This window comes from Lampetra planeri, chromosome 30 (assembly GCF_965212315.1).
Source record: "Lampetra planeri chromosome 30, kcLamPlan1.2.h2, whole genome shotgun sequence".
Lineage (NCBI taxonomy): Eukaryota > Metazoa > Chordata > Hyperoartia > Petromyzontiformes > Petromyzontidae > Lampetra > Lampetra planeri.
This window is the reverse complement of record NC_136136.1, coordinates 8,580,473-8,595,880: the sequence shown is the minus strand read 5'-3', so window position 1 is coordinate 8,595,880 and position 15,408 is coordinate 8,580,473. Positions and strand designations below refer to the sequence as shown.

Sequence of the window (15,408 nt, the reverse complement as noted above, 5' to 3'; positions counted from 1 at the left end):
TGGGGGGGGTGGTGGTGGGGGGGGGGGTGGTGGTGGGGGGGGGGTGGTGGTGGGGGGGGGGTGGTGGTAGGGGGGGGGTGGGGGGGGGTGGTGGTGGGGGGGGGGGTGGTGGTAGGAGGGGGGGGGTGGTGGGGGTGGTCGTGGTTGGGGGGGTGGTGGTGGGGAGGTGGTGGGGAGGTGGTGGGGGTGGTGGGGGGGGTGGTGGGGGTGGTGGGGGGGTGGTGGTGGGGGTGGTGGTGGGGGGGGTGGTGGTGGGGTGGTGGTGGTGGGGGGTGGTGGGGGGTGTGGTGGTGGTGGGGGGTGTGGTGGTGGTGGGGGGGTGGTGGTGGTGGTGGTGGTGGGGGTGGTGGACGGGGTGGTGGAGGGGTAGTGGGGGGGGGGGTAGTGGTGGTGGGTCTGAGTGAGTGTCAGTCAGGAAGATGCTCTACGTTCATCCGTCCACGACTTCATTCCTCACGGAACGAGTTATTATTATTATTTGAGACTTAAACATTAAAACAACCAGATGAGAGCTAAAAAAAACATCAGAAATTGATCTTCAAAGCGTCAGGGTTAAAGAGCGCTCGTCGACTTTTTGCTTGGAGTGCAGAAGATTGAAGGTCGAGGGAGAGCCGAGCGTGGCTGGGTCACACCACGAGAGGACATCGTGGATTGTGGGTAGTTGTCTGTGTAGTTATTAACATCGGCGATTGTGGTCGCATACAAACTCGCCTCTAAGTAAAGAGCGGTGGCAACTTGATTGTGTTTTTGTTTTCTTGGTTCTTTCGGTAAAGTCACGTAGAAGAGAAATACAAAAAAAACATGATAAAAAATATAATAATATAAAATTCTCACGACGTTTCGGCCACAACACAAGCAGCCGTCCTTAGGTGAAGACATAGCTGTCTGAAAGACAGCGCTCCAAAATATTATTGTATTATTTCCCTCCTACGTGACTTTACCGAAAGAACCAAGAAGATGAATCCCTGCAGTCACGAAAGCTTTAAATCGAAATGTGTTTTTGTTGTTGTTGTTGCAAAGGGCGATTATAAGCCCCGGATTCAAGTCGGCACAACACAAGTTCGGGAGTTTCAAGCGCCCCCTTCATTCGTCGACAGATATTTTTTTTTTAGCACAAATCACCGACGGAGACACCGCTGCGCCAAAGCGCGCACTCAGCACGCGGAGTAAAGATCAACGAAGAACATCACGAGACGTGACTTCGGCAGTTTCCGTTGCCGACAGTGCATCGTGTGCTTCGCGTGATGCACTGCGAGCTAGAAACGATGCGTATCGCGTTCGACCGCCTCCCACGTGGGCGAAGTTGTCCTGCGAGAATTACCACGTGGGTTCTGTGCAACTCAATGATTTTTGTGTGTGTGTGTGGTCTCTGGAAAATGCCTTGAACGCCAATAGACCCGACCACCTTAGCATGATGCCTCTTGACAATCCTGCGTCACGGAGAATGAACGGGGCCGCCCAATTAAGTATGACTATTAGAAGCCGCTCAATTGACGTGCATGGTGTATTCCTCAACTCCGAACTCACGGTGAGCAAAAAGAAAATCAATTAAGTGGCTTTACAATGGTCCGCCTTGCGTTGACGTGCCGTGAACAGGGTCAGATTTAAAGTCAAGTTACGTAAAACAACGACAGCCCTTCGTGCATCAGCTTCTCACTCGCCCGCCGGGTGTAAGATATCCTGCGTGTGGTCTTCACATGTCCTGTTCACCATTAGCCTTGGTCCATCCACTGCTGGATGAAGGCCTTCCAAAGCGGCCACCACGTCTCGCGACATTGCGATGGAACAATCTGCCCAGCACTTGCACGCGATATTGATTGAATCGCTCCGGCTACCTCGCGCGCACGTCCTCTCGTCCGTCCATCTTCAGCTGCCATTCCGTCATTCATCTTTGCCCCATCCATCGTTTCGAGTCATGGCCAAAGCCCCGTTTATTGTTTTACTCAACAGCTTCGATATATGTCACGATGTCATCTTGCCAGCTTTTGAACGACCACAGCAAAAACGCGCGATCGATATTACGAGCCAACGCATGGCGTTACAACAACGCCCTTCTGCATGGCGTTACAACAACGGCCGCCTGCTTGACCTTTTGAACCTGCGGCCGGAGTCACTTCGTGGCGGGCGGTGGTGTTGCGTGCAGGCCTCTCGACTCATCATCTTCCGTGCCAGCCGCACCAACTGCGTCACAGGCACCCGCTGCAGGTGACGAGGAGGGAGCAGGGGAGCGGAGGGGGGAAAATTAATAATGCGAAATGGTTTTCAAATCCGGGTTTGTCAACGGTGCCGTGCGGCCACTGCGTGACTCAGCCTGCCGACGGGTGGCAGCGGGGGGCGGGGGGAGGCGGTTTGGGGGGGTGGGGGGGGTTCCACATCCGACGAGGTGAAATATCGCGAACAGTCGCGCAGAAAAATCCCCTTGTCACGCGGGGCGACCGGTGGTGGCCATAACTTCTGTGAACGCTTTGGGAATAAACACACACATAAACGAACGAACTCACGACCGAGCTGCGGGTGATTCCACATCTGCTCATTCCCGGTCGTAAACGCAGCCTCTGCACGTGGACGCAGATTTGAGCGTGACTCGTGGTCCCCCTGGGGGAGGTCGAGGTGGCTGGGTGACCGGGAGATCCCCGGTGTTGAGTCAGCGGAGTTCGTGGCTTTACACTCCATGTCTCAGCTGCCCATGACTAAACCGCCCGTGACTAAACCCCATGTGACTAAACTGACCATGACTAAACTGCCTGTGACTAAACCCCATGTGACTAAACTGACCATGACTAAACTGCCTGTGACTAAACCCCATGTGACTAAACTGACCATGACTAAACTGCCTGTGACTAAACCCCATGTGACTAAACCGACCGTGACTAAACTGCCTGTGACTAAACCCCATGTGACTAAACTGACCATGACTAAACTGCCTGTGACTAAACCCCATGTGACTAAACCGACTGTGACTAAACTGCCTGTGACTAAACCCCATGTGACTAAACCGACCGTGACTAAACTGCCTGTGACTAAACCCCATGTGACTAAACTGACCATGACTAAACTGCCTGTGACTAAACCCCATGTGACTAAACCGACTGTGACTAAACTGCCTGTGACTAAGCCCCATGTGACTAAACTGACCATGACTAAACTGCCTGTGACTAAACCCCATGTGACTAAACTGACCATGACTAAACTGCCTGTGACTAAACCCCATGTGACTAAACCGACCGTGACTAAACTGCCTGTGACTAAACCCCATGTGACTAAACTGACCATGACTAAACTGCCTGTGACTAAACCCCATGTGACTAAACTGACCATGACTAAACTGCCTGTGACTAAACCCCATGTGACTAAACCGACCGTGACTAAACTGCCTGTGACTAAACCCCATGTGACTAAACTGCCCGTGACTAAACTGCCTGTGACTAAACCCCATGTGACTAAACTGACCGTGACTAAACTGCCCGTGACTAAACTGCCTGTGACTAAACCCCATGTGACTAAACTGACCATGACTAAACTGCCTGTGACTAAACCCCATGTGACTAAACTGACCATGACTAAACTGCCTGTGACTAAACCCCATGTGACTAAACTGACCATGACTAAACTGACTGTGACTAAACCCCATGTGACTAAACCGACCATGACTAAACTGCCTGTGACTAAACCCCATGTGACTAAACTGACCATGACTAAACTGCCTGTGACTAAACCCCATGTGACTAAACTGACCATGACTAAACTGCCTGTGACTAAACCCCATGTGACTAAACTGACCATGACTAAACCGCCCGTGACTAAACCCCATGTGACTAAACTGACCATGACTAAACTGCCTGTGACTAAACCCCATGTGACTAAACCGACCGTGACTAAACTGCCTGTGACTAAACCCCATGTGACTAAACTGACCATGTCTCAACTGCCTGTGACTAAACCCCATGTGACTAAACTGCCTGTGACTAAACCGCCCGTGCCTAAACTGGGGTTTCAAGCGGAGTGAGTTTCTGATCTCAGCCTGGTCAAAAAACGAATATACGAATGTAGAGTACGCAAAATGCGTGAAATTTGCTTCTTCAGTTAATTTAATCAATTTCCAGTGTTTGAAATACAGCATTGGTTTGGCCGTCCTGCCGATAATGTTACCGCTGTAAATGGGTGGTTAGGAAAGTGCTGCCCCCTCCCCCCCCCCGCGTGGGGATCAGAGGTCACGTGACACGATCACAAGCAGTTCCGCGATGTCCGCTTCTACGCGCCATTTCCAAACGGTACATCTGGCATAAAATAGAGTTGATATATATTTTTAGTTAAAGCTTTCGTGACTGTAGTGATTCATATTCTTGGTTCTTTTGGTAAAGTCACGTAGAAGGGAAATAATAAAATAATATAAATATAAAACAATAAAAATGAACACGACGTTTCGACTGCAACACAAGCAATCATCATCAGGTGTGAAATCCACAGCAAGAAAATAAAAAAGTGGATTTCACACCTGATGACGATTGCTTGTGTTGCAGTCGAAACGTCGTGAGAATTTTTATTGTTTAATATAAATATTATTTTATTATTTCCCTTCTACGTGACTTTACCGAAAAACCCAAGAATACATATATATATTGTAAAGACAATATATATATGGGCAGGTGACCTTGAAGTTGGAGCATTGCCCTCCGGCGTAGGCAACGACGCGGCTATCAGCAATCCCCTCAGCGCCGCCGCGCGTCAACTCGCCCATTTCTATTCATTAGCGCCACGAATTCCCATGGCCGCAGCATCTCAGAATAGCAGTGCCGTGGTTTCAGAGCCAATGTTCGGAGGCGTCGACCTCACAGGCGCAAGGGTTCACGTTCTTTTGTTACGTGTTTTCCCCCCCCCCTCTCTCTCTCCCTACTCTCTGCAAGTTTTTATCCCGATTTGTGGGATCGGTGTCAAGAGGCAAATAATGCATTTGGATCTGTCGCGGGAGCTGCGCCACCCTTTGTGTTGGAGAAGAGGCCACAGAAGTGGATATGACAGAGCTACCTCTGTGATATCAGGGCGACGTCTGTGATATCCCTTCAAGTGTTCTTTGGTGCACAGCTGTTGAGAGGGGCACGTGCACGCTCACTCTGGGGCAGGTATACAGGGTGCTTCAAAAACATGTGAACACTTACACGGGACTATCGTTTAGAATGGAACACGTCCTAGATTTGAAGTTTTCGTGACTGCAGGAATCCATACTATTTGGTTCTTTCGGTAAAGTTACGTAGGTACAAAATGAATTAAATCACGACGTTTCGGGCACAGCACAAGCGTCCGTCATCAGGTGGAAACAACCACAGCAATAATCAATTGCTCAGCAATTGATGACGGGCATTTGTGTTGCGCCCGAAACGTCGTCATTTAATTAATTTTGTACCTACGTGACATTACCGAAAGAGCCAAAGAGTATGGTAACACATGCATGTTCATAGCTTCAAAAAGTCAAAGAGTCTCCACTCGTTCGCCATCGTTGTCACTGCGTGCCTGGAATCTTCGCCAGGTGGTCTCCAGAGCTCGGAGGTACATTTCTTCCGGTGTTGTTGCAAATTCTCAGAAGTGTTAAAACATTTTTTGAATACCCTGCATGTTGTTGTTGTATGCCAGTCAAAACTATATTTATAATTCTCAGAGTTGGAATTTTGTCGAATTAAGGTCAGAACCAAATTGTATTTTCTTTAGCAGTTGAGAACCCCATGCAGATTTTTTTTTCTCTTCTGGGAATGGCGCTGAGAACATCAGGAGCTCCCCGCTGCATGGGAAATCAATCAATCTCCTCTTGAGCCGAGGTTGCGAGGAGAGCACGCTAATTTGCGTGTCTATTTTTTTTTATTACGAACGGGCGAGGACGTGAAAGGAGATCGGGGCGCAGAAGAAATTGTCTCATTATTCTGCCTATTACACTTCCCATTAATGACCTTCATGGCAGGGCTGCTGATAAATCTGCCATTAGGGTTGATTACGATTTTTAATTACCGACGGCTCCGGGTTTTTACGGTGCAGCAGCGTGGCGTCACTGGTGGCTCGGGATGGGCACGACTTGGAGGCTGCCTGCACACGTGAAGCCTTCACGGTTTAGTGGCCGTCTGGGAAAATGCCGTTTTGTCTCATCGCCGCGTGCGTGCTAAGTTACTCCATACGAGCATCAAATCCATAACTTTCTCTCTTTCAAAAAATAAATAAAGCTACTGGTTCCTGTTACGTTTATTGACACTAAATTAAAGCAGCCTAATTTTCTGTTCTATGGCAACAAACAAACCCCCACTTAATTGGTTAATTAAAACAATCAATTACTTTGGGTGATTTGGTTTATTTAACGAGGCCCCGCACTGCAATAACACCATCTTCTGTTTTCTTTTGTTAACAGAAAATTCTGCGCGTAACTGTGGTGCGGAATGGTCACGTGGCCGTCATTGTTCACTTCGTCACACACGGGGGCATTGTTCACTTCGTTACACACGGGGGCATTGTTCACTTCGTTACACACGGGGCATTGTTCACTTCGTCACACACGGGGCATTGTTCACTTCGTCACACACGGGGGCATTGTTCACTTCGTTACACACGGGGGCATTGTTCACTTCGTCACACACGGGGGCATTGTTCACTTCGTTACACACGGGGGCATTGTTCACTTCGTTACACACGAGGGGCATTGTTCACTTCGTCACACACGAGGGGCATTGTTCACTTCGTCACACACGGGGCATTGTTCACTTCGTCACACACGGGGCATTGTTCACTTCGTCACACACGGGGGCATTGTTCACTTCGTTACACACGGGGCATTGTTCACTTCGTCACACACGGGGGCATTGTTCACTTCGTTACACACGGGGGCATTGTTCACTTCGTTAGACACGGGGGCATTGTTCACTTCGTTACACACGGGGGCATTGTTCACTTCGTCACACACGGGGGCATTGTTCACTTCGTTACACACGGGGGCATTGTTCACTTCGTCACACACGGGGGCATTGTTCACTTCGTTACACACGAGGGGCATTGTTCACTTCGTCACACACGGGGGCATTGTTCACTTCGTCACACACGGGGGCATTGTTCACTTCGTCACACACGGGGGCATTGTTCACTTCGTCACACACGGGGGCATTGTTCACTTCGTTACACACGGGGGCATTGTTCACTTCGTCACACACGGGGCATTGTTCACTTCGTCACACACGGGGGCATTGTTCACTTCGTCACACACGGGGGCATTGTTCACTTCGTCACACACGGGGGCATTGTTCACTTCGTCACACACGGGGGCATTGTTCACTTCGTTACACACGGGGCATTGTTCACTTCGTCACACACGGGGGCATTGTTCACTTCGTCACACACGCGGGCATTGTTCACTTTGTCAATCACGGGGGCATTGTTCACTTCGTTACACACGGGGGCATTGTTCACTTCGTTACACACGAGGGGCATTGTTCACTTCGTCACACACGGGGGCATTGTTCACTTCGTCACACACGGGGGCATTGTTCACTTCGTCACACACGGGGCATTGTTCACTTCGTCACACACGAGGGGCATTGTTCACTTCGTCACACACGGGGGCATTGTTCACTTCACAATATCAATTCCCGGCGCGTGACCCCCCCCCGCCCCCCAAGTGTCCGACCTTCGTCTCTAACATGTCAGCAACCTTCCTGGACGCACGAGGCCTCCTTCACCCCCCGCCCGCTGCGTCAAGAGGCTCGAAACGCGGTCGGCGTTAACCCCAAAAGTCTCCGACGTGGAGTCGAAGGGGGGAATAATAATTAATATTTTAAAATACTTTTAAAAAAACACGCTTTAATGAAATGTACCATACTCGTCATGGCAGAACTCCACGACTCCAGGAAGTGGCCCCGAAGCTTGCCATAGGGGCCGTGGTGATTTACAGCCAACGTCAGTTGAGCGTGGACAATTAGACCCAAGCCGAAACATGCCATATCGAAATATTTTTTTAAAAATATATTTTTTTTCGATAGAATATAGTATTGTCATCAGTATGACATAAGTATAACAAGTTTGCAGTCGATACCACATTGGGAAGTGGGTTAAAATTGAGTTACAAGATTTGAGGATACGACAACAACAGACAGAGTGAGTTTATATAAAACGTGTAAAAAAAGATCGTTAAAATGTATTTTATTTTATGTTTTATGATAGAATATGGTATTGTCATCAGTATGACATAAGTATACCAAGTTTGCAGTCGATACCACATTGGGAAGTGGGTTAAAATTGATTTGAGGATACAACAAAGACAACAACAGACAGAGTGAGTTAAATAAAAGCGTATAATAGTAAAACATCGGCAATCACCCCCCCCCCCCCCCCCCCGTGAGAAGAGTTGCCCCCCGTTCGATTTCGGGGGTCTCTAGGATGGCCACCGCGGTTTCGGGGTCTCCGGCCCAACGAGCTGGAACACGCTACCAGCTCGTGTTGATGATCCATCCCTAATCCTGAGCCAGTATCTGCAACATACTCAAAACGGCGTTTTGGTTGTGGTTGGTGTTGTGGTTGTTGTGGTTGTTGTTGTGGTTGTTGTTGTGGTTGTTGTTGTGGTTGTTGTTGTTGTGGTTGTTGTTGTGGTTGTTGTTGTTGTTGTGGTTGTTGTTGTGGTTGTTGTGGTTGTTGTTGTTGTGGTTGTTGTTGTTGTGGTTGTTGTTGTGGTTGTGGTTGTTGTGGTTGTGGTTGTTGTGGTTGTTGTTGTGGTTGTTGTTGTGGTTGTTGTTGTGGTTGTGGTTGTTGTGGTTGTGGTTGTTGTTGTGGTTGTTGTTGTTGTGGTTGTGGTTGTGGTTGTTGTGGTTATGGTTGTTGTTGTGGTTGTTGTTGTTGTGGTTGTGGTTGTGGTTGTTGTTGTTGTTGTTGTTTCAGAGAGCCAACTTCGACATGCGATCAACGCGCATTCGTGATGGACAGGAGTCACGCGAGTTGCGCAATAACGAAGCGTTCTTACTGACGATGGAGCCTCGGCACACGGTTACCGCGACGTCAATTAAAGGGAATTGTGGGGCACGAAAAAAAGCCAAAGATCCCCCGTATAGCCGTAACCGAGTGTAGGGGCAAGTGCTGTTACCGAGCACCTATGAAGGCCAGAACGGTACACCAGGGGGTAGGTGGCCAGCACCACGCCCGACCGCCTTTGTCTCCCTAGTGACGATGTTTACACACCACATCAGGTACTCATGAGGCTGAGTCGACCTAGGGGAGGGCCCAAGCCAGGTTCAAATAGTCGTCACTGGTGTTGGCCGTGAACGGTAATCGAACTCGGGTCGCCGGGTTCATAGCGCAGCGCGCTAACCGCTGCACCACCGCTCCCCGCCCCCCACACACACACACGTGTGAGCGACTGCTAAGTAAAGCTCCATTCCGTTTAAAAAAAGAAAGATTCGGTAACAGAGTGGCCATGGGGGAGCGTTTTATTAAGGCGCGATCGCTGCTCGTGCGGCTGCTGATCGCCGCAAAGCCTCAGCGCAGCTTCTTCTTGGTTCTTTCGGTAAAGTCACGTAGAAGGGAAATAATAAAATAATAAAACATAATCAAATACAATTCTCACGACGTTTCGGCCACAACGCAAGCAGCCGTCCTTAGGTGAAGAACAGGTCTGTCGGAAAGACAGCGTCTGAATGAACACCACCAAGCTTGGCAGCGTATATTTAAGCTGGGTTAGAGGAGGGAAGGGCGCCTTGACAAAGTATTTTATTACGTTTTATTTTTATTATTTTATTATTTCGCTTCTACGTGACTTTACCGAAAGAAGATGAATCCGTGCAGTCACGAAAGCTTTAAATCGAAAAAATAAAATCCTCAGCGCAGCTGTTAAACTGTTGACGCGTTCCGTAGAACAAAACAACAATAACAACGGAGAATAGTTTAATTGTGATATTTGCCTCTTTCTCACTCTCAACGTAATCTCAAGTTTGCCTCTCTCCACGCCACCTCTCGGCTCTGGTTCCACCACTTTCCTTCTCAAAGGTCTCATCCACATGTGGCGCGCAGCGGGTGAATGTGCACTGATTAAACACAGTCTACTCTCGGCACATTGTGTGCAGGGTCAGGAGCAACACGGACTGCCAGACGGTATCTGGAGACCGTGAGAGATGGTGGCAGCTTTGGGGGACACCTTCATCCAGCAGTTGAAAAACCACGGCTGTTGATGATGATGACGACACCCTGCTGCCACTTTTACACGAAGCAAAGGTGACGTGGTGACGCGCACACGGCAAGGCAGCGACACCGTTGACACTGACCGTACGTACACTCGTTGTGCTTAAAGGTCTTGCGGGCTTCTATTGAATTATTTCTGCGACCGCACGCTTGTTGCGATTTCCATTGCAACGGGGGAGCCGCTCACAGACGGTGGGACGCGTGCATGGGGCTGAGCAGGTGCGTAGGGGGAGCGGTGGTGCAGCAGTTAGCGCGCTGCGCTACGAACCTGGTGACCCGAGTTCGATTTACGCTCACGGCCAACACCGGTGACGATTATCTGAACCGGTCCTGGGCCTCCCCTAGGTCGACTCAGCCTCAAATCAGTACCTGGTGTGGCGTGTAAACATCGCCACTAGGGAGACAAAGGCGGCCGGGCGTGGTGCTGGCCACCCACCCCGCCGTGTGCCGTTGTGACCTTTATTAGGTGCTGCTCGCTAACAGCACTTGCCCCAACAGTCTCTTAAGGCCATACGGGGGATCTTTGTCTTTGATTTTTATGGGGATCAGTCGTGCAGCGTCCAGGGTGCTGCGCTACGAACCGGGTGGCCCGAGTTCCATTGCCGCTCACATCCAACACCAGTGACCATTGTCTGAATCGGTCCTGAGCCTCCCCTAGGTCGACTCGGCCTTAAATGCCTACCTGGTGTCGTGTGTAAAACTCCCGCACTTTGGAGACAAAGGCGGACCACACCACCCCCGCGGGTGCCGTGTTTCTTGTCGGCTACTACATCCCGTGTTCTAGATTTGAAGCTTTCGTGACTGCAATGATTCATAGTCTTAGGTTTTGTCGGTAAAGTGACGTAGGTAAAAATAAATAATAAAAATAAAAATAATAGAAATAACAATAGAATTTTTTTTATAATAATAGAATTTTAAATAAGTAAAATAATAAATGTATTTCTATAATTTTTTATTATTTATTTCTACCTACGTGACTTTACCGAAAAAACCCAAGAGTATACACATGCCGTGTTGGCTACACGAGGGGGTCTGTGTTGAGGCGTCCAGACTCAAGACTTCTCCCGTTTCTTCCGCGACCCCCAGGGCGCGTGCGAGGAGCATGCGGCCTGGGGTCTATGCACAGTGGATTGTGGTAATCCATTGCTGGATGAAGGCCTCCTCTTGCCGTGCAAGCCATGGTTGTTATTTGACCATACTTCACCACGGTGGTCAGTGCGGGTTTGTGAAAGCTGGGAACATCGATGCTGCTGCAGTGCCCACCACTGCTGCCCGCATCGTAGCCCTGCACTGCCCATAGCACCTATTTCATGTGGAGTGGTCGCTCAACTGAGCACTATCCCAGGGGTCAACTCTGCATAGATTTCCGATGACATTGGTTTCACCATGGGTGACGATTTGGTTATAGTTGATGGAATAGAACGTGACACCGATGAGAATTGAAAATGATACTTCTTCCACCGATTAAGTCTCATGAAAGACATCGTGATTAATGCAATATATATTGAACCACGGAATTGCTAAATAAAATATGAGCAATTACGGGCCGAATAATGTTCCCCCCCTTACATTCCAGGGTTTTTCCCTGCGATGCCCCATTAATCCGCCACTCATTTTTGTTTCGATATTCATAACTCCCTTGGGCGGTAAATCTGTGGAATGAATAAAAGTGTGGAATGGTGTTTTGGGTGCTCGCCGTTTACCAGCATCAAATATTCACCGAGCAGAGAATGTTGGCGATTGTGCCAATTACTACGCGTCGCTTTGCGTTGCAATTAATTGCTACAAAAAGTTATTGTGTACGCTCAGGATTCGTTTAATGTTTGCACGTTGGGGTTTAAAACATATATTTAATCAACAATGCGATAGCATCCGGCCCATGCTCTATCTCATTCTTGCTGGCGAAACATCACACGGCGATGAATAAATTTGCAGCTTTTGAACAATTTTCTGATGCCCCAATGCCTTTCAATTTGGAATTATACCATTGCTTCGTCTTTCGCCAAAAATGCAAACCTGTGCCGTGCGCCACACACAAACACACGCGTTTTCGAATAAGCAAACCGCATAGCTATGAACGCAGCCGCGTTCATTAAGGAACGGGACAAGCTTTGCGGAGCAAATGAGCAGGCTTCATGCATCTTTCAGACGCAACAAAAAGTACATTCCAGCATATGTCCGTGCTGTTTAAAGTAGTTTTGTTTGTGCGAAAAAGTATTTCACGAAAACAGCCTAAACATTTTACTTCGTGCGTATAATGCACTGGACATTTTTTGTTTGTTACATAAATTATCGGACGAAAATCAATAGGTTATTTTTAACGTAAAATAAACCCTTCGACATACTTTCGTGCATTGTGCATGACGTGATTTGTAAACGGCTGTTGGTGATGCCTCGACCCACATCGCATCCGTCTCGAAGGCGGGAAACCCCCCTACAAGTCACGCCCAGCGAGACGCTGCTGATGAAATAGATGACGTCACCGAAAACCTCCCATCACCTCCCGTCCAGCGGCACGCGTGGTGGGAACAGAGGCGAGGCTTTAATTCCCGACTCTGTTCGCGTTATCCGATCAGTAATCGAACCGATAATCGGCACTTCAGTAATCGGGTACTTCAGAAATCGGATAACAAACCTTTACACTCTTTTGGTTCTTTCGGTAAAGTCACGTAGTTAGAAATAAAATAAAACAAATCACGACGTTTCGACCGCAACACAAGCAATCTTCATCAGGCTTGTGTTGCGATCGACAAGTCGTGATTTGATTTATGTTATTTATAACCACGTGACTTTACCGAAAGAACCAATGAGTATGGATTCCTGCAGTCACGAAAGCTTCAAATCAGGATTGAACACATCTCTAATTCAGTGGTTCTTCTTAACCTGGAATGCACGCATAGCTGGGGGTGTGAGATGCCCTTTCTGGGGGTGTGAGTCATGGCCAGATTTATTTTGAAGGTAAATCATCGAAAACACAAATTAAACACTGGCACGTAAGAACAACTGCGTTGTTTCATCAAGCCCCTATGTATGTATTAACATTATACTGTAATTTGTTTACGATTGAGAACCACAGGGGAGCAAGGCTGCAGTAAAGGTTAAGAATCACTGCTTCAGTCCATGGCGTCAAATTGCCGTGCGCTAACCGCTGCGCCACCACTCCCCGCCCTTTAACATGCGTGTTTTTTTTTCTCCCGTTGAAATCTGGCTGCGGAGTCTGCGGTCAGCCCACCGCGTTGCTGATGGATGTGATAATCATCGCAGGTGGCGTCCAACGGCGCTGCAGGGAGTCAGGGTAACCCGCAGGGCAAAGTCCTTTCGGAGCACCACGCGTCGGCGCGTTATCAATCAGCGCGCTAATTGCACGCCCCCCGCCCCCACCAACTCTTCTCCAGATGGCGACTCGTTTGAACTGAGAGCGGAAACGATGCAATGAGTGAAATTGGGGTGTGCCCAGCCGGTCTGGTCGGTGCGCTTTGCGGCGGATGTTGAGTCTCTCTCTCTCTCTTTCTGTTCGTTCGGGATTTGGGCGAAGTTAAAGCTCGGATCTGTTGTGTGGTGGCGGTGGTGGCGCCATCTCGGAGGGTGGTGGAAGATGTGCCAACGTCTGTGACCCTTTCTCAGCCGGAGACTGCTTTGGAATTCGGTGATAGAGGTAATATTCTAAAGGTAGCCTCGTTTTCACCCGAAGACGGTTGCTTGTGTTGCGATTGAAACGTCGTGATCTATTTTTTTTCTACCCACGTGACTTTACCGAAAGAACCAAAGAGTATGGATTCCTGCAGTCACGAAAGCTTCCAATCAAGATTGTTAGCCTTAGTGTAAATAAACAAATACAGTGCTTGTTGGTGTAAGAATTACGTCCTATTTTCACTGTTGATGTAGCGATGTGTTTGGCACATTATTGTGTGTTCCAATGTCCGATGCTGATGATTGCGTTCACACACGTTTTGCTTGGTGAGTTGCATGCACACGCACTACTTAAACGGGGGGTGAAGTTTTTGCGCAGCAGTTAGCGGCACTGCGCTATTCGCCCGGCTCTCCGCTAACATCAGTAGTGAGTGATATCCGAAAGAGTTCTGGGAATCTTCGCCCCCACCCCATGCCCCCTTCACCAAACCGCACCGATCAACGTAGTGAAGTATGGTCAAACACTCGCCATTACCGACACGGCGTGGGGAGGCCTTCATCAGTCGACCGACGAAGGGCTGTAGATGTTGATACCCTGATCGACCCGCAGAGTGGCACCGGACCCGTGCAGCCACGGCCGAAGCGAGACAATCCCTCGATGTGGTGTGCCGTCGGCTTCACGCCATTGTGCACGCTGTCCCTTTGGTGGTATCACCAAGGAGCGGGCAATTGAGAGGGCTTTCCTTAAATTTCGATTTAAAGCTTTCGTAACTGCAGGGATTCATCTTCTTGGTTCTTTCGGTAAAGTCACGTAGAAGGGAAGTAATAAAATAATAAAAATAAAACATAATAAAATAATATAATAAAATAATAAAATAATATTATAATATAATATAGGGCTTTCCTTCCCCAGCGGCGAGTGATGTGCTGGGATTCTAGTTATTCTTTTGACTGCTTACTCTTTGGTTTTTTCGGTAAAGTCACGTAGGTAGAAAAAATAATACAGCCATGGCTTAATTTTTTTTCTACCTACGTGACTTCACCGAAAGAATCAGAGTAGATTCCTGCAGTCACGAAAGCTTCAAATCACGTTTGACTGCTGTTCAGGGACTTGCTGTTATTATTTTTCTGGGTTTTCTTAAGCGACATCCCGCCGATGATGAACGCGCACCGTGGCAGAGGCGTTTGTTGTGCACGAACTCAACACCGTCCCCAGATGTTCTTGCTGCGTCGTCGTGTTCTCGATGTGCCACATTTTCGGTTGCAATTGTCGGCTGGTGAGTTTATTGCTCGAAAGTTTATTTAAATCGGAATATTTGTTTATACTGCAGGATAAATCCGATGAGCTATGAAGCTATTTTTTTCACAGTAGAACAACATGGGCGTAGTGCAAAGTACAGGAAAGGTAATCAAATCGCCCAAACACAAACAAATAAAACTAAACCATCCCCATCCTACCAGGCAAAGCCCACTGAGGTGCTGACTTATTTTTCAGAAGTCACCTGGCCACAAATGATAGCGCAACAAAGTGACCCATCATTTGGACATGTATAGCACCAACTTAATCCGAGTAGTCTCAATGCATGT

At 48.5% G+C, this 15,408-nt stretch overlaps 1 long non-coding RNA gene across 1 annotated transcript in view; it reads left to right on the top strand.

Moving 5' to 3' along the window:
- Positions 1-13,650: 13,650 nt before the first annotated feature.
- Positions 13,651-15,408, top strand: part of LOC144728921 (uncharacterized) — a 15,353-nt gene continuing 13,595 nt past the window's right edge. Inside the window, exon 1 of the long non-coding RNA XR_013587579.1 lies at positions 13,651-13,846. This is a non-coding gene — a long non-coding RNA (uncharacterized LOC144728921). The remainder of the gene's footprint in view (positions 13,847-15,408) is intronic.